This window comes from Salvelinus alpinus, chromosome 3, assembly GCF_045679555.1.
Source record: "Salvelinus alpinus chromosome 3, SLU_Salpinus.1, whole genome shotgun sequence".
Classification (NCBI taxonomy): Eukaryota; Metazoa; Chordata; class Actinopteri; order Salmoniformes; family Salmonidae; genus Salvelinus; species Salvelinus alpinus.
This window is the reverse complement of record NC_092088.1, coordinates 61,956,432-61,981,863: the sequence shown is the minus strand read 5'-3', so window position 1 is coordinate 61,981,863 and position 25,432 is coordinate 61,956,432. Positions and strand designations below refer to the sequence as shown.

The 25,432-nt window shown below is 42.7% G+C and overlaps 1 protein-coding gene across 2 annotated transcripts in view; it reads left to right on the top strand.

Moving 5' to 3' along the window:
• Positions 1–1,808, top strand: part of LOC139571073 (semaphorin-4G-like) — a 60,209-nt gene extending 58,401 nt beyond the window's left edge. For both annotated transcript variants that reach the window (XM_071393595.1, XM_071393596.1), the window contains exon 16: positions 286–1,808. The gene's annotated coding sequence lies outside the window, so the exon portion shown is untranslated. The remainder of the gene's footprint in view (positions 1–285) is intronic.
• Positions 1,809–25,432: the final 23,624 nt, after the last annotated feature.

The window sequence follows — 25,432 nt, the reverse complement described above, 5'->3', positions numbered from 1 at the left end:
ACATATTTTATACAAGGTTTGTATATGTTGAAATTTTGTTACTATTATTATATAATCCTGTGGTTGAAATTTCACCCTCAAAACAACAGTTAAATACTTTTATCACATCCAATGTATTTTCCACGTAGATTTCACATAATAATATGTTGACAAATTACGTTGAAACAACGTTGATTCAACCAGTTTGTGCCCTGTGGGTGGTGACGCATCAAAACAACACCAGTAAATGAACCCAGAATGTAGATCTCTGTTTCTGACTCACAGATGTGTCTCTTTCTTCCACAGACCTGAGAGATGCTATCTAGTTTGGGGCCTGTCTGTTTCAAATAGATCTTGCTCCAGCAATTCTCAAATATGGTGTGATGTCTGGTACCGGGACATGAAGATCTTGCCAACTGGGAATAGTGTAGCTTCAAAATGTCAGGATAACGTCACCGTTTGGAATCAAAAACAGCTCCAGTGCAATTGGAAGACAGCAATTATAATCCAGAGTGAGTGAGGAAAAAGTCAAATCCTCCCTTCTACAACCAGTTCACTGCTCTATCCCATCTTAACCTGAGAACTGGAGTTGACATGGATACCTCAGTAAGTAATATAGGTCATGGTACAGTACAACTACTCTCTGCAACCTAACCTGTGCTGTTCACCACAAGATACAGGAGCAAACTGGGGAAAGTGGCATTTAATGGTCCTGGTCTTCACCTCAAACTACTCTGCCCTCTCTATAGCCCTCTCTGTAAAGATGACAAACCATCACAACATGGATGCTTACTAATAGGATGGGGGACCATCATAAACTGTTGTCAGATTTTAAAAGGACTGCACTATTAGTGCCACTATGTTCTTTGAAGAAAAACATTTAGAAGGGAAAAAAAGCATTTATATTGTGATTTTGTACCAAGTTGCTCTTCTATTGCCGTTGTTGTTTTAAAGCCATTCGTAAGAGGCTCTGATGTGGGTCTCAGTCCATTAGTGTTGCACAAGTAGTCTAATAACACTGTTGAACAGGGGTCTCCAACTCTGGTCCTGGAGATCTATGAGTGGTGCAGGCTTTTGTTCCAGCCCAGCGCCAACACAGCTGATGCAACTTATTATGGTCCAGAGTCAGCCTGAAAACTATGATGAATTGATTTTGTTTAGTAGGTATGTTCGTGATGGATTGAAGCAAAACCCTGCACATCCAGATGCTCTCCAGGGCCAGGGTTTGGGGAAACCTGTTGTAGAAGCATGGTAGGTTAGCCAACAGCATGATGAACAGAATATACCACCATAGCTATAAGGCTTAAATTCCAAAATAATAAAATGTGACCGATGATGAGACTGTTCTCAGTCTTGCCCATTCATGTGGGTTTGTTTAGATAGTTTCTCACAGGTTGTTAAGCACCATCCACAGCATTCTGTATTTCTCTCTCTCGCTCCATATACTATATCTACCAATGGTTTCTGTCTGTCTTTCTCTCTCTCGCTCCATATACTATATCTACCAATGGTTTCTGTCTGTCTTTCTCTCTCTCGCTCCATATACTATATCTACCAATGGTTTCTGTCTGTCTTTCTATCTCTCTCGCTTTGTCTCACACACTCTCTTGCTTTATGCAGTATCTCTACCCCTTTCTCTGTCTGTCTCTCTCTCCTTATTTTTCTCCCTCCCTCTCCATATTTTTCTGTCACATGAGTAATATGTCCAGTGCAGACACAACAAGTCCTCCTGCTTCACTAACACATTGAGTAGCAGCTCACTGACTTCTGGTTCGTTTACATTTCATTTTGATGAGCTGAAATTCTAATAAACAATATGTTTCAACCTCTTCTGTTGTTTATCATTGCTTGTGTGTATATAACTGACACGGTGCTCTGGTCAGCCCATATTCATCTCTCTTTAGACCTGTATTGCAGTTCAGAGTGAATCAGTGAACTTCGAGGTAGTGAAGCATTGAAGGAGTGAGGAAGGAAGGAAGGGAGGGAGATAGGAAGGGAGGTATTGAAACATGGCCTGAGGATTTACATCAGCTTGGCTCAACAAGCCAGCCAGTTAACATTGCCAAACACTCAGTGTGAGGGAGGGGTACATCATGAGTAAAGTATTAGAGTGAGGCACAGGTCTCTGGAGTGTTGTCTGCCTGGGGTGGACCAACACTGACAGATGTTTACAGAGTGGTAATGAAGAGGCAGTCATCTAGGCCCATTTCCTAATAAATGACTTGGTTAGCATCCAGCCTCGTCTCCCACAAATCTCTGGCTACATTGTGTTATACATACACATACTCAGCTAGCAGGGCTGCTGTCTCAAGGTGGTTCTGTTTGTGTTCTGGGAAGCATAAACATCACGGTTGAAAGCATAACCGTGTGTCTCATTAGTCTTGTTTAGAGGACATTTAGGAACTCAGTGAATAGTGTCTTTCTGTCGGCCTATTCGGTGTTCTAGAGACATTGCCAAAGGCAGCGGCTAAGAGAAAGCACAGCGATTGAAACGGACTACATTTGTACATCTAGAATAGATTCCCCAGATCAGTGGGGTTCCAAAAGTACTGTACCAATGTTCCACTCTGGTGGAGTTTAAAGGGGATAGTTAATTTGAAGTCAGCTGTACAGCACCTGTAAGACAATAACTCAGTTGTGGAAATAGGTCATAGAATGTACTGTACATGTGTCAAAACCACAGGACAGATAAATCGGTCACCCATAGACGTGCAACCATGTGTGCCTGTCACCCAGAGACCGATATGTCTCCTAAGAGGATTTACATTATGATACTGTCAGGTAGTCTACTGGTTAATTATAGTACCACAAGCAGCAACAGAACCATACCAATTCTGATGTAATAATTAACGTTTTGTTTTTCTAAGACCAACAGGATCGACTTGTTCTGCTTGTTGCGGGATCACACTGGTAGAGGGAGTCACTGAAAGGTATGGAGAAGACCTGGATCGAACAAGGGCAGTATGACCGTATGAACTCTTGTTGAGATAATGCACACACACATACATGCACATAGATGCAGGCATGCACGCACAGTCACACATAACCATTAAGTTACATGCCTTGGACCTTGAACCCATCTTGAAAACCTCAGTGTTCCACTGTTATGTAGTAAAGCACACCCTATCCGGTGGCTCACCGTATATTCCTCCTTAGTCAGAGAGAAGCTGTACCGACACTCGGCTCACCCTGATGTTGCCCAAAACTCTGACACATGAGGGCCGTGTTCATTAGGGCACACTGTAGAAAAATATTTCGCAACATCAGGGTGAGCCGAACAAGTTCAGATAGTACCATTTTGGACTGTTTTCTTATGTTTCGTGCCTACTGATCAAGATCCAATACCAGTCTTTAATTTGTCATGGAGTTCTCACAGGACAGTCAGGGAGAGATTGTGAGGGAGAGATTCTTAGTTACCTTCTAAACAGGGTTTCTTCACCTCCAGGTTTCAAGGATAAGATTCTACCTGCACGTTTGATAAGATTCTTACCAGAAGCACAATCCATGTTTCAGAGAAGTGGGGAAATATCATTCTTCTTGTGAACTTGGATACGACACATTTATTCACTAAGACTGATAACAGAAAGTAGTTCAGAGTGATTAGACATCAGTTATATTGAGTCCTAGTCTGAAATATTTGAAAGGTTTAATCCGACCCTCCACAACTGATTCAGCTAATTAAATTATTGGTAAGATTTTTTTTTGTTGAACCAGGTGTATAAGTGCTAGTCTATAACAAAAAAATTCACCACCTAGGAATCACTAAGGAATGGATTGAGAGACTATTTTAAGTCCCTTTCCTAGAGTCAGAGAAGATCAGAGAGAGAGGGGTTGAACAGGTGAAAAGTCATAAAAGTGATTCAGAATAATTAGTATAATATTCCATCTCTTTTATCCTTCACATCCCTCATTTTTCCCTGTTCTCTATGCTTCTCCTAAGGCTAGGGCCTTGGGCGGTTGCATAGCCGTCTCTTGAGAGAGCTGGTTAAACAATACACACACACGCACACACGCTTCACCTGTCACACACACATACAAAGAGATGCACACACACAGGGTTGGGGAGTAACTGATTACATCTAAAATATTGTAATCAGATTACAGATACTTTTGGAAAACTAGATTACTTCTTGGATTGCTTTTAAATCCAGAAATGATTTTTGTGAAAAAATACAGACACCTTTCTGTTCTCAAAGACATTCAATTTGGCTTTGAAAAAAGGCGGAAGTTTAAAGGTGCACTTTGCAGAAATCGCAAATTTCAGTTTTTATATGACAAAATAAGCAAGTATATTGTAGTGAATCATTGTACCATCTAAACCGCTGTGAAATATCTTTTCCATAGCCAAAAATATTATATTTTCAACTGTTTGAAGCTGGTGTAGAAAACTAAAAGTAAAAGACACAAAAACTAAACTTTAGATTGGGAAGCATAGTAATAGTGCACCGAACAGATCTACCAAAATGACAGGTCTATAACTCACTTTTCTATGTGAATTTGGTCAGGTCGCCCCAAAAAGTTACATAGTGCAGCTTTAAATTTGTTCCTCCTGGGCAAGTCTGGCCACAAGTCAGAGACCACTATGATGACACACCAAATGCTTTTGATGGGTCATGTTTGTCTTCTTCTAATGCCTCTTTAAGGGAAAATTATCCAAAAGTAATGGAAAGTAATCAGATTACATTACTGAGTTTGGGTAATCCAAAAGTGATGTTACTGATACAAATGCTGTACAGGTAAGTAGTAACTATAATGGATTACATTTAGAAAGTAGCCTACCCTACACATGCACACAAACGAATAAACAAATAATTTATGCACAGACGTTCCGGCATCTTCAGGTAGTTTAGCCTGATGGCTCTGCCACAAAGACAGGGTCAAAAAACAAAGCCAGGATGACATTGTGACTCATCTCAACCTAGGCGAGGACACACACTCTGGTTTCATAATCATAATACATTCTCATTATTCTGACACTTACATACACTGGATCTATCATTGTCTTCCAGTACTGCCACATCATTCCATTGAAAACCCAAACACTGCTTGTTAATCAGGTTCTAAGGCTGTGTGTGAGTCATATTGTCGTAAGCAAGCACAGCACAGACGTGTGTTATTTCCAATCTGCAAAGAGTTACCATTAGAGATGGACAGGTAACTGCCAAAATAAAGGAAACACTTGAGTGAATGAGGAATACAAAGTATGTTGAAAGCAGGTGCTTCCACACTGGTGTGGTTCCTGAGTTAATTAAACAATTAACATCCCATCATGCAAAATGCCCAGTTGCCCCTTATTTTGGCTACCATGGCTAGTGACTTTGAAAGAGGGGTCGCAAAGGTTTAAAGGGTGTGTGTGTGTGCGTGCGTGCGTGTGCGCTAGCATGTGTGTCTCAGTCACCAGATCTCAACCCAATTAAACACTTATGGAAAATTCTGGAGCGGCGCCCGAGACAGTGTTTTCCACCACCATCAACAAAACACCAAATAATGGAATAATGATTTCGCATCCCTCCAATAGAGTTCCAGACACATTTAGAATCTATGCCAAAGCACATTGAAGCTGTTCTGGTGGGTAGTGGTGGCCCAACGCCTTATTAAGACACTTTATGTTGAACCCTATTGCCTCTATAAAATCAGAAATTGATAGCTTGTTACAACATGCATTTGACCAAAACTGGATCACCAAGTGTGAGCACAAATCCCTAAAAGTCACCTATCCAGTCACCCCAGTCCTTTATGCTATTCTGAAAGTGCATAAGAACCCTGCTCACCCTCCACCCAGACGTATTATCAACGGCATAGAATCAGTCACAGACCCCCTTTCGAAATTCATAGATTATTTTCAGAAAAATATGTTTTTTAAGTTGCCATCCTTTTTAAGACACAATATCTACTCAACTGCTTAAATGACTGTCAAATTGATTCAGATGTACTACTCATTACTCTTGTTCACAATGAAGACAATAACCCTTTACTCATATTACGTTTTGGAAGCGCTAAATTGACGACATAATTGTATTTTGGTGTTTATCTAAAGAGAATCTTGATTACTTTTTTATCTGAACAACACAAGGACTTTCCTCAAATTCACTGTTGAATGTGACCCCAACAGCATCAACTTCCTAGATCTCAAAATATTCAAGGATGATCAAAATCCACACTACCATCTATCGGAAACCAAGAGAATACTGTCCTCCACTTCAATAGTAATCATCCGTGACATCTCAAAACAGATATCCTGACTGGCCAGTTTCTACGCCTGAGTCGCAACTGCTCTACACTCAAAGAGCTGACACACAGGCTTCAGAGGATATTCTAGTCCAATCCTCCAGCGCGCCCACCTCCAGGCTCAGGACATGCCCAGACCGTCACTTCTAGCTCAGAAGCCCCAAAAGAACAGCATGGCAGGGCAGTGCATTGTAACATGACTTCAGTCATTGTTCAAACAAAATCAAAAATCCCAAAACAATAGCCTATTCTACAAACTGACTGGGCAAATACTGGTTCAATCAACATTGTTTCCACGTATTTCAACCCCCAAAATAAAAAAAAGAATGTTAAACACTATTATTGCACACATAGTGAGTCATTGCGACTTATAATGTGACAATTTTACTCCTGAACTTATTTAGGCTTGCCATAACAAAAGGGTTGACTACTTATTGGCTCAAGACAATTCAGCTTTACATTTTTTATCAATTTGAAAACTCTTATAAAAACATACTTTCTCTTTGACATTATGGGGTATTGTGTGTAGATCAGTGACACAAAATCTCAATATAATCAATTTTAAATTCAGGCTGTAACACAACAAAATGAGAAAAAAGTCAAGGGGTGTGAATACTTTCTGAAGGCACTGTATGGCAGCAATAAAGTGAGGTTGGGCACCTGTTACACACTCCACTTTCTGTTGGTGTTTCCTTTGTAAAAACTGTTTGTTGACTAATGTTTTGAATACCACTATGCGTTTCTTTGTATTTTTTTGAAAACATTTTGGAGTGCTGCCATTTCCCAGTGTTCTTGGGATTTCGTTTGAAGTCATTGTCATATATGGCAGAGCAGCCAGCTAATAAAGCGAGATAGCGCACCTGTTACCACTCCACTTTATGTTGGTATTTCCTTTATATGGGAAGTTACCTGTATATGATGGGTCAGTGTCAATAATAAAATGTACTAGCTGGGTCTGTGTGTGAATGAACCATCGACGTTTAACCTGACTACAATACCAAGCATTCACCATCTCTCTCTCGCTCTCTCTCATACACACACACACACTGACACTCATGCAGTGCACCTCAGGTATCCGTGACTAATTTCACATTAACGTGATGATAATTCCAACAGCAGGGGACAAACTTAACAGATTCTGCTCTACGAAAGCACAACATTGCTGAAACAAGCAGAACATTTCATCTGCAAGTAGCATACAGAGCTATCACAGAAATATATGTATGCACAATGTGCACAAAGGGAAGCCTTCACCGGGTGCCTGCCATCTCTATCTAGAAGGGGGGGCTGAGTATGAGAAAGTGTATGTATGTATGAATGTTCATGTTTATCCTTTATTCTACTCATCAGTATTATAATCCATATTTCATGAATTTTGAATAATATTCCTACTTTCATAATTTCACCCTCTAATGTTATCATTTGTTCTCTCTTTGTTCCCTCTCCTCCCTCTATTCCTGACCACAGGTGACGAGCTGCACCTGTGACCAGTGGGGATCCTATACTGAACAAAAATATACATGTAAAGTGTTGGTTCCATGTTTCATGAGCTGAAATAAGAAATCCCAGAAATGTTCCATATGCACAAAAAGCTTATTTCTCTCAACTTTTGTGCACAAATTTGTTCACATCCCTATTGGTGAGCATTTGTCATTTGCCAAGATAATTCATCTACCTGGAGTATTTCTGTCTGTAATAGAGCCCTTTTGTGGGGAAAAACTCTTCTGATTTGCTGGGCCTGGCTCCCCGGGGGGTGTGCCTGGCTTCCAAGTTGGTGGAGCTATGCCCTCCCAGGCCCACCCATGGCTGCACCCCCCTTCATAGATATAGCCCAGGCAACAACCTGTCTGTGACACACAAGTCAATGAGGAACAAGACTTTCTGTATCTACATTTTGTATCTAATGTTTTCTGTGTGTGTGTGTCACGCCCTGATCTGTTTCACCTGTCTTATGTGATTGTCTACACCCATCTCCAGGTGTCACCTGTTTTTCTCATTATGTAATCGATGTCATCTACAAAATAGCTTCCAACACTCTACTCAGCAAACTGGATGCAGTCTATCACAGTGCTATCCGTTTTGTTACCAAATCACCTTATACCACCCACCACTGCGACCTGTATGCTCTAGTCGGCTGGCCCTCGCTACATATTCGTCGCCAGACCCACTGGCTCCAGGTCATCTATAAGTCTATGCTAGGTAAAGCTCCGCCTTATCTCAGTTCACTGGTCACGATAACAACACCCACCCGTAGCACACGTTCCAGCAGGTATATCTCACTGATCATCCCCAAAGCCAACAACTCATTTGACCGCCTTTCCTTCCAGTTCTCTGCTGCCAGTGACTGGAACGAATTGCAAAAATCGCTGAAGTTGGAGACTTTTATTTCCCTCACCAACTTTAAACATCAACTATCTGAGCAGCTAACCGATCGCTGCAGCTGTACATAGTCCATCTGTAAATAGCCCACCCAATCTACCTACCTCATCCCCATACTGTTTTTATTTTATTTACTTTTCTGCTCTTTTGCACACCAGTATCTCTACTTGCACATCATCATCTGCTCATTTATCACTCCAGTGTTAATCTGCTAAATTATAATTATTCGCTCCTATGGCCTATTTATTGCCTACCTCCTCATGCCTTTTGCACACACTGTATATAGACTTTCTTGTGACGCTTGCATGTCTGGACTCTGAACCCGCCTGCCTGCCCTGACCTCGAGCCTGCCTGTCACTCTGTACCTCCTGGACTCTGACCTGGTTTTGATCTTTTGCCTGTCCACGACCATTCTCTTGCCTACCTCTTGAATTATAACAAATATCAGAGACTCAAACCATCTACCTCCCGTGTCTGCATCTGGGTCTTGCCTTGTGCCCTTATAGTGTGAAGGGAATCATAGGGGGTCTGTGTAGCTATAGGGCATGTCATTGTAGTATTGATTATAGTTCCTTTATAAAAAGTGACATTTGTTATAATGTTGTTACTTGTTTAGAAGTGGCTTGGAAATTATGGTGTGACTGTTCTTGTGTGGGTTGGACAAAGACTAGTGTGTGACGATGGACTCTTCCAAAACAAACAGTCACTGTGGCTGTAGCACGCCATGCCAAGAGACGCCTCCCTGTTCCCTCCATGACCGGTTTAACTCCTAGACAGCCACGTGCTTCTGTTGTTAGATCAGCTGTCACCCACACACACACGCAGGCATGTATGCACGCATACACACACGTACGCACACAAGTACGTATGCGCACACAAGCTTATGCAGGCACGCACTCATGCATGCACTGTCACACACACACACATACACGCTTCAGTTGTCACACACATGCACACACATTCCTGTCAATCAAGCCTTTATCTTAATTTTTGGGAAAATTAGACCATTCCGGAACTTTTCCAGATTTTTTTTTTAAGAACAAAAACTCCCCGGATTAGAACACTGATGGTGATGTCCTAAAAACTGAAAATGTTACAACACGTATCTGTCTGTCAAATTATACAGTTGGAGGCTTACCACCAGTCTGAGTGACACAAATTCTCTAGACAAACAGGTCACAGTCTCTCAGCCAGACAACTAATCACTCTTGAACCTAGAGAAACTGGAAATACTTGGCTGCATCGCAAGTCTAAAGTGGCTTGCTCTCCTCGTCTCTCCTCTCCTTGTTTATTCTTCATTTTTTTACTGATCTGAAAACACAGGCTAGGTGAATGCACAGACTAGATTGGGGCGTGAGGGAGTCCAATCTGGCCCACGTTTGAGTAAAAATAAAGGGGAACTCGGAACTGTGTAGAAGTGATAATGGACCTACATTCATATCGTTTCTTAACTGTGTCCAGCTTGCTGATAATCACCGGAATTTAAGCTAGACAGTCAGAGAGCATAAAAAATTCCCAAAACGATAGAGGACTACTTTTTGTCAATTTTGACTGCGAGGAAATATAACCAATTTTCAGTGCGATCTTCCAGACCTCGTTGAAGACCGAAATCGGCCCCCAGGGCAAAAATAATTGACACCCCTGATTTAGACTATTAGGTCACACCCATGGCTAGGTCTCTTAGCGACACGTCACTTTACACATCCACACCTGTCGACTTAAGTGTCATGACATCACACCCACTCACACTTTTTACTGTCATCTTCTTTTGAGATAACAACACATCAATCTAGATGGGCATTTGATTGTAGTCTAGTCCTACCACATAGTTTCAACAGAGATTTGGCTAGAGGCAACACTGTGTCAAGAGAATGGCGTTTGTTATGCTGATCAGTTGCACTGAGATATGGCTGTGTAGTGTGTAGACTTCTATGTCATACAGCCAGTTCACCCGTGATACAAGTCAGTATTCAATGTCCATCCATGTCTGAGGACTTCGGGAGATGACATAGAAACCGGCCACTAGGGGCAACCAGGAGCACTCTTAATTTCAAATAAGTGACATTTCTGCTAGGGCGTTGTAGACGGCGATGGTGGAGGGCATCTGCCTGTGGTGCCAAAGGTTGCCTGTTTGAATCCAGCGACATAAAAATGTTTTTGAGATTTTTGTTTTAAGCCTATCCCAAACCTTAAACCTTAACCATTCGGAGTTAATACCTAACCTTAAGATTTCTGAGTTACTGGCTAAACGTAACCTTAAACACCTCGACATGTGATGTTTGGAACAACTTTGAAATTTGACGTTTGAGAAATATGGATGAACATCTAATTCTGACGTGAGACTGTGATAGCTAGCTGGATCATAAATAGTAATAATATGGAAGTTTTCTCCCCACAATGGTCATTCATTGAATATGGAGAAATGTATCTCAAGTTCTCTAAAATGTTACGTGTTTTAATATGGGGACATAATGGTCTATGTTGAGATATTGATGATTGGTTTCAGATATTACAGTTGAGATCTTCCCAGAATTCCCTATTCCCTATCTAATTTTCCCTATACTATTTCCTATACAGTATAGTGCACTACTTTTGACCATAGCCCTATGGGCCTTGGTCAAAAGTGGTGCACTGAATAGGGTGCCATTTTGGATGCAGACAGGGTGTTAGAGACAGAGAGAGGGGTGAATCAGAGACCTTTGCACTTCAAATATTGACTGTGAGTCAATAACCCGGCCTCCAGCGCACCTACTGAGTCTATCTTTGATGCCTGCCACCTCTGACCCTACAGCCTGTTACACTGGCTGTGTGTGTAGGTGGGTGCAGTCACAGTCCAGCCCCATAAACTTTGTCTACTCAATATATTTGTTTGATAATTGCGCCATCTATTGAATTTCCATTAGAATCACACTTGGCTGCAGTTCTACAATTTCTCCACTAGAGTTCATATGTGGCTTGGCTATTCTAGAGAGTAGTCAAAAACCAGATGGGGGAGAAAAATGGAGAGAAGCCACTTCAGAATACTATTGAGACACCAGGTCAACAATCTTGCTGTGGTTTATTAGAGGAGTCCCCAGCACAATGTGCACCTGAGTAAAGATCATGCTGTTTAATCAGCTTCTTGATATGCCGCACCTGTCAGGTGGATGGATTATCTTGGCAAAGAAGAAATGCTCAGGGATGTAAACAAATTTGTGCACAAAATTTGAGAGAAATAAGCTTTTTGTGCGTATGAAAAATGTATGGGATCTTCAATTTCAGCTCCTGAAACCTGGGACCAACACTTTATATGTTGTGTTTATATTTTTGTTCAGTATATGTTTCAAATCACTTGTCCATAGTCTGCCTATAGTTATAGTACCATATCCACCCTACTCCCAAATCCCAATGACAGGTTGTCAGTCCCTAGAACATAGTATGTATATTTTTTGTATTCAGTATGGTATGACGCCCTCACTGCCTGTAGAACAGTCGCTTATATAGTTTCTCTTCTTTCAGTATTGTATTCACCCTGTGTCAGGAAGGCCAAGAAGATCATCAATGACCTCAGCCACCCGAGCCACGGCTTGTTCACCCTGCTACCATCTAGAAGGTGGAGACAGTATACTGTAGGTGCATCAAAGCTGGGACCGAGAGCCTGAAAAGCAGCTTGTATCTCCAGACCAACAGACTGTTAAATAGTCACCACTAGCCGGCCTCCTCCCAGTACCCTACCCTGAACTAGCCGGCTACCACCTGGTACTCTACCCTGTAACTTAGAGACTGCTGCCCTATGTACAGCACATTTGTAAAGTATTCAGACTCCTTGACTTATTCCACATTTTGTTATGTTACAGCCTTAGTCCAAAATGGATAGAGAGAAAAAAATCCTCATCAATCTACACACACTATCCCACAATGACAAAGTGAAACAAGTTTTTAGGAATGTTTATAAATGTATTTTAAAAAAACAAAAAAACATAAACACCTTATTTACATAAGTATTCAGACCCTTTGCTATGAGACTCGAAATTAAGCTCAGGTGCATCCTGTTTCCATTGGTCATCCTTGAGATGTTTCTACAACTTGATTGGAGTCCACCTGTGGTAAATTAAATTGATTGGACATGATTTGGAAGGGCACACACCCGTCTATATAAGGTCCCACAGTTGACAGTGCATGTCAGAGCAAAAACTAAGCTATGAGGTCAAAGGAATTGTCTGTAGAGCTCCGAGACAGGATTGTGTCGAGACACAGATCTGGGGAAGGGTACCAAAAAATGTCTGCAGCATTGAAGGTCTCCAAGAATACAGTGGCCTCTGTCATTCTTAAATGGAAGAAGTTTGGAACCACCAAGACTCTTCGTAGAGCAATCGGGGGAGAAGGGCCTTGGTCAGGGAGGTGACCAAGTACCCGATGGTAACTCTGACAAAGCGTACCTCTGTGGAGATGGGAGAACCTTCTAGAAGGACAACCATCTCTGCAACACTCCACCAATCAGGCCTTTATGGTAGAGTTGCCAGACAGAAGGCACTCCTCAATAAAAGGCACATGACAGCCCGCTTGGAGTTTGCCAAAAGGCACCTAAAGGACTCTCAGACCATGAAGAACAAGATTAACTGGTCTGATGAAACCAAGATTGAACTCTTTGGCCTGAATGCCACACGTCAAGTCTGGAAGAAACCTGGCGGTGACGCAGGGTGGTGGCAGCATCATGTTGTGGGGATGTTTTTTAGCGGCAGGGACTGGTAGACACAATTTTATTTTATTTATATAGCCCTTCGTACATCAGCTAATATCTCGAAGTGCTGTACAGAAACCCAGCCTAAAACCCCAAACAGCAAGCAATGCAGCTATAGAAGCACGGTGGCTAGGAAAAACTTCCTAGAAAGGCCAAAACCTAGGAAGAAACCTAGAGAGGAACCAGGCTATGAGGGGTGGCCAGTCCTCTTCTGGCTGTGCCGGGTGGAGATTATAACAGAACATGGCCAAGATGTTCAAATGTTCATAAATGACCAGCATGGTCAAATAATAATAATCACAGAAGTTATCGAGGGTGTAGGAAGTCAGCACCTCAGGAGTAAATGTCAGTTGGCTTTTCATAGCCGATCATTAAGAGTATCTCTACCGCTCCTGCGGTCTCTAGAGAGTTGAAAACAGCAGGTCTGGGACAGGTCAGGGTTCCATAGCCGCAGGCAGAACAGTAGATCTGAATGAATGAAATATTCTTATTAAATACTTTTTTCTTTACATAGTTGAATGTGCTAACAACAAAATCACACAAAAATTATCAATGGGAATCAAATTTATCAACCCATGGAGGTCTGGATTTGGAGTCACACTCAAAATTATAGTGGAAAACCACACTACAGGCTGATCCAACTTTGATGTAATGTCCTTTAAACAAGTCAAAATGAGGCTCAGTAGTGTGTGTGGCCTCCACGTGCCTGTATGACCTCCCTACAATGCCTGGGCATGCTCTTGATGAGGTGGCGGATGGTCTCCTGAGGGATCTCCTCCCAGACCTGGACTAAAGCATCCGCCAACTCCTGGACAGTCTGTGGTGCAACGTGGCGTTGGTGGATGGAGCGAGACATGATGTCCCAGATGTGCTCAATTGGATTCGGGTCTGGGGAACGGTCGGGCCAGTCCATAGCATCAATGCCTTCCTCTTGCAGGAACTGCTGACACACTCCAGCCACATGAGGTCTAGCATTGTCTTGCATTAGGAGGAACCCAGGGCCAACCGCACCAGCATATGGTCTCACAAGGGGTCTGAGGATCTCATCTCGGTACCTACCTAATGGCAGTCAGGCTACCTCTGGCGAGCACATGGATGGCTGTGCGGCCCCCAAAGAAATGCCACCCCACACCATGGCTGACCCACCGCCAAACCGGTCATGCTGGAGGATGTTGCAGGCAGCAGAACGTTCTCCACGGCGTCTCCAGACTCTGTCACGTCTGTCACATGTGCTCAGTGTGAACCTGCTTTCATCTGTGAAGAGCACAGGGCGCCAGTGGCGAATTTGCCAATCTTGGTGTTCTCTGGCAAATGCCAAACGTCCTGCACGGTGTTGGGCTGTAAGCACAACCCCCACCTGTGGACGTCGGGCCCTCATACCCCCCTCATGGAGTCTGTTTCTGACCGTTTGAGCAGACACATGCACATTTGTGGCCTGCTGGAGGTCATTTTGCAGGGCTCTGGCAGTGCTCCTCCTGCTCCTCCTTCCACAAAGGTAGAGGTAACGGTCCTGCTGCTGGGTTGTTGCCCTCCTACGGCCTCCTCCACGTCTCCTGATGTACTGGCCTGTCTCCTGGTAGCGCCTCCATGCTCTGGACACTACGCTGACAGACACAGCAAACCTTCTTGCCACAGCTCGCATTGATGTGCCATCCTGGATGAGCTGCACTACCTGAGCCACTTGTGTGGGTTGTTGACTCCGTCTCATGCTACCACTAGAGTGAAATCACCGCCAGCATTCAAAAGTGACCAAAACATCAGCCAGGAAGCATAGGAACTGAGAAGTGGTCTGTGGTCACCACCTGCAGAACCACTCCTTTATTGGGGGTGTCTTGATAATTGCCTATAATTTCCACCTGTTGTCTATTCCATTTGCACAACAGCATGTGAAATGTATTGTCAATCAGTGTTGCTTCCTAAGTGGACAGTTTGATTTCACAGAAGTGTGATTGACTTGGAGTTACATTGTGTTGTTTAAGTGTTCCCTTTATTTTTTTGAGCAGTGTATATATTTTTTCATTGGTCACCTACACATGGTTAGCAGATGTTAATGCTAGTGTAGTGAAATGCTTGTGCTTCTAGTTCAGACAGTGCAGTAATATCTAACAAGTAATCTAACAATTTCACAACAACTACCTAATACACAAATCTAAAGGGAAGAATAAGAGTATGGACATATAAATATATGGATGAGCGATGGCCGTGCGTCATAGGCAAGTTGCAGTAGATGGTATAGAGTACAGTATATACATATGAGATGGATAATGTAGGGTATGTAAACATTATATCAAGTGGCATTGTTTAAAGTGACTAGTGATACATTTATTACATCCAGGTGTGCCACATTTACATTTATTACATCCAGGTGTGCCAAGCTTGTAGCTTCATACATAAGAAGACACTAGGCTGTAATCGCTGCCAAAGGCGCTTCAACAAAGTACTGAGTAATGGGGCTGAATACTTATGTAAATGTGATATTTCCATTTTTATTTTTTTTATATAAAAACCAGTTTTTGCTTTGTCATTATGGGGTATTGTGTGTAGATTGATAACGGAAATACACTATTTAATCAATTTTAGAATAAGGTTGTAACAAAGCAAAATGTGGAAAAAGTCAAGGGGCCTGACTATTTTCCGAGTGAATTGCATGCATGAACACTGATCACTTTAATAATGTTTACACCCTGTTTTACCCACTTCATATGAATATACTGTATTTTCGTCAAGGCTCATCTCAATTACTGCTGTACACAACTTTTATATTCATATACTGTCCATACGGTCTATACACACCATCATATACATATAGATTTATATTCCAGTGCTAATATTTCTTGATGTATTTCTTTAAATTTTTTGGGATTTGTGTGCATTGTTTTGTATTGTTCAGTAATACTGAACTGTTGGAGCTGGAAACATAAGCATTTTGTTGTACCTGTGATAACGTCTGCAAAATATGTGTACGTGACCAACAAAATTTCATTTGGTTTGATTTGACCCTAGTAAAGTTTACTAAAGCTCTCTTAGCCTGGCTGGCTGGCTGGATGACATCTGTGTGGGTGAGCTGCTCGAGGATTACATTTCTATAATTTTGATGGGAGGGATTTCACATACAGCCAGCCAGGACTAATGGACCAGCCTTACTCACTGTGGTTCATTTAGTAATGAGAAATGGGAGGGAGGGAGGGAGGGAGGGAGGGGGGGGGGGGATGATGAAGTTTAGACAAATACGCATTTTTCAGACCTGATTTGCTAGTTTTTCTTCAAATATTGATACAAATCTTTGTATATATGATTTAACTATTACCATATGTAACACTTTTTTTGTTTCTGTGTTCAGGATAGAAAGCATGTGTGGGAGGCTAAGAGCCACTTGGGTTTATAGTTTGTGTTTGTTTTTTGGGATGTCACTTCCTGCACATGGAGGATAGTAATACATAAAGTGATGGTTAGATTGTTAAAATTATGAAGTCAATCTGCATGTGACCTGGATTTAAAAGGAATATCGCAGAGACTGGTGTAAAAATATGGGGAAACGAAACTCTCTGTCGCTCAATGTTTACACCAATCCAATGCTTTTTTACTTTAGTAATACATCAAGTTAGAATCAAGTTAGCTACCTAGCTTCTTTCTCTATTAGCTAGTGATAGTGACACACAAAGCTAGGCCTATTTGAAACATCGTTTGGCCTCATTTACCTGCCAGGATCCTATGGTTCTAACATTGAATTTAGCCTTAAAATGCTTTTGGGAAACCGGGCCCAGATTAAGTAGCTTGTAAACCCCCCAAAGTCTTGAGAACCCAATGGAAAACACCAATAGATTTTTGTCTAAAGTGTAGAAAATAACTAAAACGGAAGATATTTCATGATGGTTTTTATTTTTATTTGTTTTGGAGTGAAAGATAATAGTTTCAGTATAGTTTTAGTTTTTCAAACAGGTTTGTTAATTATTTCATGTCAGTTTACTGAACTTTTTTTTTCATGATTAGTTTTCATTTTAGTTTCAGTTTACTATAATAATCTTGGGATGCACACACACACACGCACACACATAAAGACCCCAGATTAAATCTGGCTCATTGTTTCTCTGGGTGTGCAGCAGGAAGGAAAGTAAATTTCAGGCCCCAGTGGAGACAACACTTTAACTGTTGCTCTTACTTAAACACACAGTGTGCGTGCGTGCGTGCACGTGTTTGTGTATTTGTGTTGACATTTTGAGTGTGTAACTTGCTGTCATTGTTCCTGAGTGGAATTTTTTTTTTTGTCCATCCAGCAGTGTTTGCAGTGGAATTAAAGAATATTAAAGAATAAAACACAGACTGGAAACAGACTTAACATTGTGTAGCATCACGTGAAATAAAACACAGACACAAATATATAGATGACAAAGATATTTTAGTAATTTTGTCTGTGTGGTGTATGTGAATGTGAGGATCCTGCATGTGTGTGTGTGTGTGTGTGTAGAGAAGTTTAATTGAGCTAAAGGATCCTGCTTCAATCCAGGATTAGAGATGATCTCTCTCTGTGTGTTTATCTTCCACTGGACTGTCCACAGAGGTTTAACTCAGTTACACACACACACACACAGAAAGACACACACACCACACAAGTAGGGCTGTGCCGACCTGACCATACTCGTATTCGTAATCGTATCCGTAATTGACAGTTCATAGTAGGATCGGATCATACTCGTAATCGGAAAAGACGGAAGTGTTTTAATATGCCTAAATAGATGTTGGCAAAATACCAATCTCTTACATAAATGATGTAATATGCCAGGGAGATATGTATACTCTAGCTAAAAAAGTAATACTAAGTGTATGTTGTCTACGATGTTAGCAGCCCATGTGCCTCACCCTAATAATTTGGTCTATTTTCACCTCTTAATTTAGCCGACTGTTCTGACTTGGTGGTGCACATGTAGCCTATAGCCTGTTTTAGAGAAATGTCATCATTGAATATTGTAAGAGTTTTCATTGTCTGCTTATATGCCCCCTGTATTTATCCTACGGTTCTGACTTGGTGTTCTGAATTTTGTCGCTGTACAGCTCAGAAGTGCTGAATAAATTGTTATATTGACTACGTCCAACCGAGCTCGCTCATTAAAGTCTTTTTTTTAAGGGGCTCATTAATGTCTTAATCAAAATTACGGATTGCCTCTTATCTGCTCGCCGTCCCCTTATACCATAGTTTGTACATCTCAATTGTCAGTAGAAACCACATTTGTTGAAGCAAGTCAGCCATATCAGCTATGTTTTTGTTTTTTAAAGCTAGTAAAGCCTGAATGAACTGTTTCACTGCTAGACAAGGCTCCACTGATAGCCAGGTGTAGCAGTGGTAAGGCCTTGGGACTGCTGTTGGGACTCTGCTGTTGGGACAGCTTTATGTAGGCCCTAACAGTTTTAGGGCACTGTTTGTCACCGTTATAGTCCAATTAATGTATTGTTTAGTGTTGTGTTGTATAGTGGCTTGCTGGCATGCATCGATTTTTTGTTGTTGTTGAGTTTGCCCCACCAAGATTTACATGCTAAAATCGCCACTGCGTAGCACATTGCATTTGATTGAAAGATGTGCGCTGGCACCATTGATTAGAATGATCATTACCAGGTTTCTGCTCAATACAGGCCCATTAGTGACTGTCTGTCTGTCTGTGTGTGTGTGTGTGTGTGTGTGTGTGTGTGTGTGTGTGTGTGTGTGTGTGTGTGTGTGTGTGTGTGTGTGTGTGTGTGTGTGTGTGTGTGTGTGTGTGTGTGTGTGTGTGTGTGTGTGTGTGTGTGTGTGTGTGTGTACATGAGGGACAGAGTGTTTGTGTCCATTTATTACCATTGCTGTAGACTCAGTGATGCGTGGCCCAGTGTGATATTGCAGCAGAGGCATCTTCTCAAACGTTCTTCTCTTTCACAATCAATACCTGGTCAAATAACTAATGATTCACTTATCATGGAGCATGGCCCTTTTTAGCTTGGGAACAAGCATCATCCTTTATAAGCTATCTGAAAAGTGTATTTTACAAGGCAGCAAAAATGAGCAAAGTAAAGAAATTGGGCTCATCATTTGCACACTGATGTGAAGGGCAGTAAGTCTGTTGGTAGACTTGGTACTAGCACACAGGCTAGTCGTTCTGCTACACAAAGCTACAGAACGCCATATAGTGAAGCATTAAAGCAGTGTGAACCAGTGTGTCCAAATACATGACACAACATTTAATATGAAATATTATGTATATAAATATAAATATTAAGTAATATCAGTTTAAAAAAATCTATGCCCATTTCTCACTTCTACCTCCCTCTAATGTTGCTTTGACTAAACATGTCAGCCTACTTTTACAGGAAGAATGTGTCATTCGTCATGAGGCTCTACTGAAGCCTTTGTTATGTAAAGATCACAGTTTTTGGTTGAAATTAGCACAGTGGTGGCCTTTGGAGAATAAAGAAGTCTTTCATTTTTGTATTCATCCCCCTTTTTTTATACCCCTCCAGGCAGTGGCGGTTCTAGCTTGTATGGCTCCCTGGACGAACCCCCCCCCCCCCTCCCCCTCCGCCCTCCCCAAAAAACACCATTCTGCACTAACTGTAAATTTTATTCAGACATTTGGAACAACACAAATAAATAATCATAATATTTTAAACTATATAAATATAAAATTATATACAAAAATAACTCATAAATATCAAAAAAAGTAACAAAGACAAATAGAAACAAATTGTAGTATATAAATACAAATAAGAAAGAGAATCAAATTATTACACTATTACCCTATTGCTAACAAAAAACACACAAATAAATCTAAATTGCACAAATCTATGTTACACAAATAGAATAGCACACTTATAAAGAAGATAACCTGATTATTGCACTACTGCAACTTCTAACATGAAACACACAAACTAAATTGCACAACTGCCATCTGAACCCTGACCTTTCTTGTCTTCATTGACGCAAAGTCATCAATTACATCATCATAAGAAATCTGCCCAGCAATTGCATGGTTAATACTGATGACAGCAAGGCCACTAAGGCGTTCCTGTGACATGGTGGACCTCAGATAGGATTTGATGAGCTTCAGCTTTGAAAAGATCCTCTGCTTCAGCTTTCGTGTATAAATATCAGCAGCTCAGGCAGGGTCATGGTCTTCGATAGCAAGTCAGGCAAGTTCTTCAGTACCTGTGCAAGCTCTCTGCCATCCAAGTCTGAGTGTTCTTTATAGTGCAGTGTCATACTAAGGGCCTCACATTGTTCTGTCAGCTCCTCATTTGAGAGACTTTGGAAGGTTGACAGACTTCTCTCCCAGGTGCTCTTTCATGACTGGATCCAATTGTAACATCAGTTCAACCTCTGAGGAAATGTCAATTTGATGGAGAGTACTGTGTTTCAGTATGTCCCCTTATTGCCAGATTTCTAATTGCCAGAGACTGCACAATAGCAGTCAGACGTGTCAACACCTCTCTCCATCTTATCCTCTCAGCCTCCATAAGTGCCATCTCATGCTTATCAATTATTTCCCCCTTTTAGATCCTTATTGCCAGTTCTTTCCATGTTTTCATGCAGTTTTGGTGTTCTGGGCTGCTGTCGTGTGAAGTCAGCAAAGAACTTGCATGTTTCCAATCTGTCAGTCCTGAGTTTTCTAAATTAATTTTCTTCTTAGAAAAGAGTTTGCTGCAGAAGCAGAAGAGGCTGTTGTTTCTTTCAGAATACACCAACCAACTTCTTAGGGATTTTTTCACCACTCACCAAGGTCTTCCTGAAATACTGGTGGTGGCAACTTCTTCCATCACTCTCATTCCTTGGGAAAACAAAGTCAGGTGGTACCACACTTGGTCCTCTGCAAACTAGTTGTGTCCGAATTCTGTCAGTCAGAACTGAAGGCCAGTCAGCAGGGTCTGTAGACAATGGTTCAACCTCAGCAGCAGGATTTGGTGGGGATGCTGCTACAGGCATTTCTAATGGAGAGCACATGGGCATTAGTTTACACACGTTATTCACAGCATGTATAGGGGTGGAACATCCCACATACATACCCAGTAATAATAAAATCATCATTGTTACCTACAATATGGAAACTTAAAACTTTTCAAAAGAGAAATTATTTATTTTGTTTATGTTATGCAGGGATGCACACAAACACATGTGCGTGTACACACACACACCTGAAGAATCCTGCTGGAGAGAAGTTTAAGCAAATGGGTCTTCATCCTCAGGCTCAGACAACATTTGTGAAGACACCTGTGTGGCTGAGGAGGTGGATTCCTCCTCATCCTGAGGCTCTGAGATCATTTCTGAAGAGGCCTGTGTGGCTGAGGAGGTAGATGGCTCCTCATCCTGGCCAGTGCCAGAGGGTGCTCCAAAATATTTCAGAAGTGTAGACGTGTTTCTTTAGACGTGTTTCTTTAGTCCTCTCGTGTACGTTCGTATTTTTTCGTATTTCTTGTATATATTTTAACATTTTTTTTCTATCTCTTTTCGATTTTTAATTCGATTATACCTTCCGGTAACCTACCTCACCCAATGTGATACGGAATCGCTATTATTTTTTAACTTTGGAACACTTTCAAGAACCCCCAGTAGCTAACCAGCTAATCAGCTACAAGCTAATTTAGCCATTTTTTGCCGCTGCTAGCAGCTTTTACCTTCTGCACAGACACCAGCCCTGTTATTAGCCTGGATATTACTCACCAATTTACCAGCATCGGACTGTCTCTCGACAACAACGCCGGATTCCTGCCGTAATCCCTGAGCCACTACTTCTGATCCTCACAGCTAGCTTGCAGCTAGCGCAGCTAGCGCCACTGCCACGAAGCTAGCACCAGTTAGCAAACACAATTCTACAATTCACAACCTCTCTTTCGCCATCGCCATCCGGCTTGGATTCTCTGTCGACACGACCACGTCTGGTCTGCAGACGAATACCCCACCCGCTGTGCCCTCAACCGGCCTCCGTCTGAGCAGACCCCCTCCGTCTGAGCAGACCACCCCCCGGGCTACTAACTTTAAACGCCGCGTGCTAGCTTAGTGGAGGCCTCCCTGCTCCATCTACGGCTGCCCCCTGGACACTATGATCACTTGGCTACATAGCTGATGCCTGCTTGACTGTCCATTAATTCACGGTACTCCATTCTGTTTATTTGTGTTTTATCTGTCGGCTCTGTGCTTTAACTCAGGATCTGTGTGTAGTTAATCCGACCCTCTCTGCCTAGTCGTCGCCATTTTTACCTGTTGTTGCTGTGTTAGACTAGCACCCTGTTATTGCTGCTGTTATCTTACCTGTTGTTTTAGCTAGCTCTCCCAATCAAGACCTGCAATCACTTTATGCCTTATTGTATGTCTCTCTCAAATATCAATATGCCTTGCATACTGTTGTTCAGGCTAGTTATCATTATCATTGTTTTGGTTTGCAATGGACCCCGTAGTTCCACTCTCCGTAACTCTGATACCTCCTTTGTCCCACCCCCCACACATGCGGTGACCTCACCCATTGAGACCAGCATGTCCAGAGATACAACCTCTCTTATCATCACCCAGTGCCTGGGCTTGCCTCCGCTGTACCCGTGCCCCACCATACCCCTGTCTGCACATTATGCCCAGAATCTATTCTACCACGCCCATAAATCTGCTCCTTTTATTCTTTGTCCCCAACGCTCTAGGCGACCAGTTTTGATAGCCTTTAGCCGCACCCTCATCCTACTACTCCTCTGTTCCTCGGGTGATGTGGAGGTAAACCCAGGCCCTGCATGTCCCCAGTCACCCTCATTTGTTGACTTCTGTGATCGAAAAAGCCTTGGCCTCATGCATGTCAACATCAGAAGCCTCCTCCCTAAGTTTGCCTTACTCACCGCTTTAGCACACTCTGCCAACCCTGATGTCCTTGCCGTGTCCGAATCCTGGCTTAGGAAGGCCACCAAAAATTCTGGGATTTCCATACCCAACTATAACACTTTCCGTCAAGATAGAACTGCCAAAGGGGGAGGAGTTGCAATCTACTGCAGAGATAGCCTGCAAAGTTCTGTCATACTTTCCAGGTCTATGCCCAAACAGTTCGAACTTCTAATTTTAAAAATTAATCTCTCCAGAAATAAGTCTCTCACTGTTGCCGCCTGCTACCGACCCCCCTCAGCTCCCAGCTGTGCCCTGGACACCATCTGTGAATTGATCGCTCCCCATCTAGCTTCAGAGTTTGTTCTGTTAGGTGACCTAAACTGGGATATGCTTAACACCCCGGCAGTCCTACAATCCAAGCTTGATGCCCTCAATCTCACACAAATCATCAAGGAACCCACCAGGTACAACCCTAAATCCGTAAACATGGGCACCCTATTAGACATTATCCTGACCAACCTGCCCTCCAAATACACCTCTGCTGTCTTCAATCAAGATCTCAGCGATCACTGCCTCATTGCCTGTATCCGCCACGGGTCCGCGGTCAAACGACCACCCCTCATCACTGTCAAACGCTCCCTAAAACACTTCTGCGAGCAGGCCTTTCTAATCGACCTGGCCCGGGTACCCTGGAAGGATATTGACCTCATCCCGTCAGTTGAGGATGCCTGGTCATTCTTTAAAAGTTACTTCCTCACCATATTAGACAAGCATGCTCCGTTCAAAAAATGCAGAACCAAGAACAGATATAGCCCTTGGTTCACTCCAGACCTGACTGCCCTCGACCAGCACAAAAACATCCTGTGGCGAACTGCAATAGCATCGAAGAGCCCCCGCGATATGCAACTGTTCAGGGAAGTCAGGAACCAATACACGCAGTCAGTCAGGAAAGCAAAGATTTGCATCCTGTAGCTCTAACTCCAAAAAGTTCTGGGATACTGTAAAGTCCATGGAAAACAAGAGCACCTCCTCCCAGCTGCCCACTGCACTGAGGCTAGGTAACACGGTCACCACTGATAAGTCCGTGATAATCGAAAACTTCAACAAACATTTCTCAATGGCTGGCCATGCCTTCCTCCTGGCGACTCCAACCTTGGCCAACAGCCCCGCCCCCCCCCCGCTGCTACTCGCCCAAGCCTCCCCAGCTTCTCCTTTACCCATATCCAGATAGCAGATGTTCTGAAAGAGCTGGAAAACCTGGACCCATACAAATCAGCTGGGCTTGACAATCTGGACCCCCTATTTCTGAAACTGTCCGCCGCCATTGTCGCACCCCCTATTACCAGCCTGTTCAACCTCTCCTTCGTATCATCTGAGATCCCCAAGGATTGGAAAGCTGCCGCGGTCATCCCCCTCTTCAAAGGGGGAGACACCCTGGACCCAAACTGTTACAGACCTATATCCATCCTGCCCTGCCTATCTAAGGTCTTCGAAAGCCAAGTCAACAAACAGATCACTGACCATCTCGAATCCCACCGTACCTTCTCCGCTGTGCAATCCGGTTTCCGAGCCGGTCACGGGTGCACCTCAGCCACGCTCAAGGTACTAAACGATATCATAACCGCCATCGATAAAAGACATTACTGTGCAGCCGTCTTCATCGACCTGGCCAAGGCTTTCGACTCTGTCAATCACCATATTCTTATCGGCAGACTCAGTAGCCTCGGTTTTTCTAATGACTGCCTTGCCTGGTTCACCAACTACTTTGCAGACAGAGTTCAGTGTGTCAAATCGGAGGGCATGTTGTCCGGTCCTCTGGCAGTCTCTATGGGGGTACCACAGGGTTCAATTCTCGGGCCGACTCTTTTCTCTGTATACATCAATGATGTTGCTCTTGCTGCGGGCGATTCCCTGATCCACCTCTACGCAGACGACACCATTCTATATACTTCCGGCCCTTCCTTGGACACTGTGCTATCTAACCTCCAAACGAGCTTCAATGCCATACAACACTCCTTCCGTGGCCTCCAACTGCTCTTAAACGCTAGTAAAACCAAATGCATGCTTTTCAACCGTTCGCTGCCTGCACCCGCACGCCCGACTAGCATCACCACCCTGGACGGTTCCGACCTAGAATATGTGGACATCTATAAGTACCTAGGTGTCTGGCTAGACTGCAAACTCTCCTTTCAGACTCATATCAAACATCTCCAATCCAAAATCATATCAAGAATCGGCTTTCTATTCCGCAACAAAGCCTCCTTCACTCACGCCGCCAAACTTACCCTAGTAAAACTGACTATCCTACC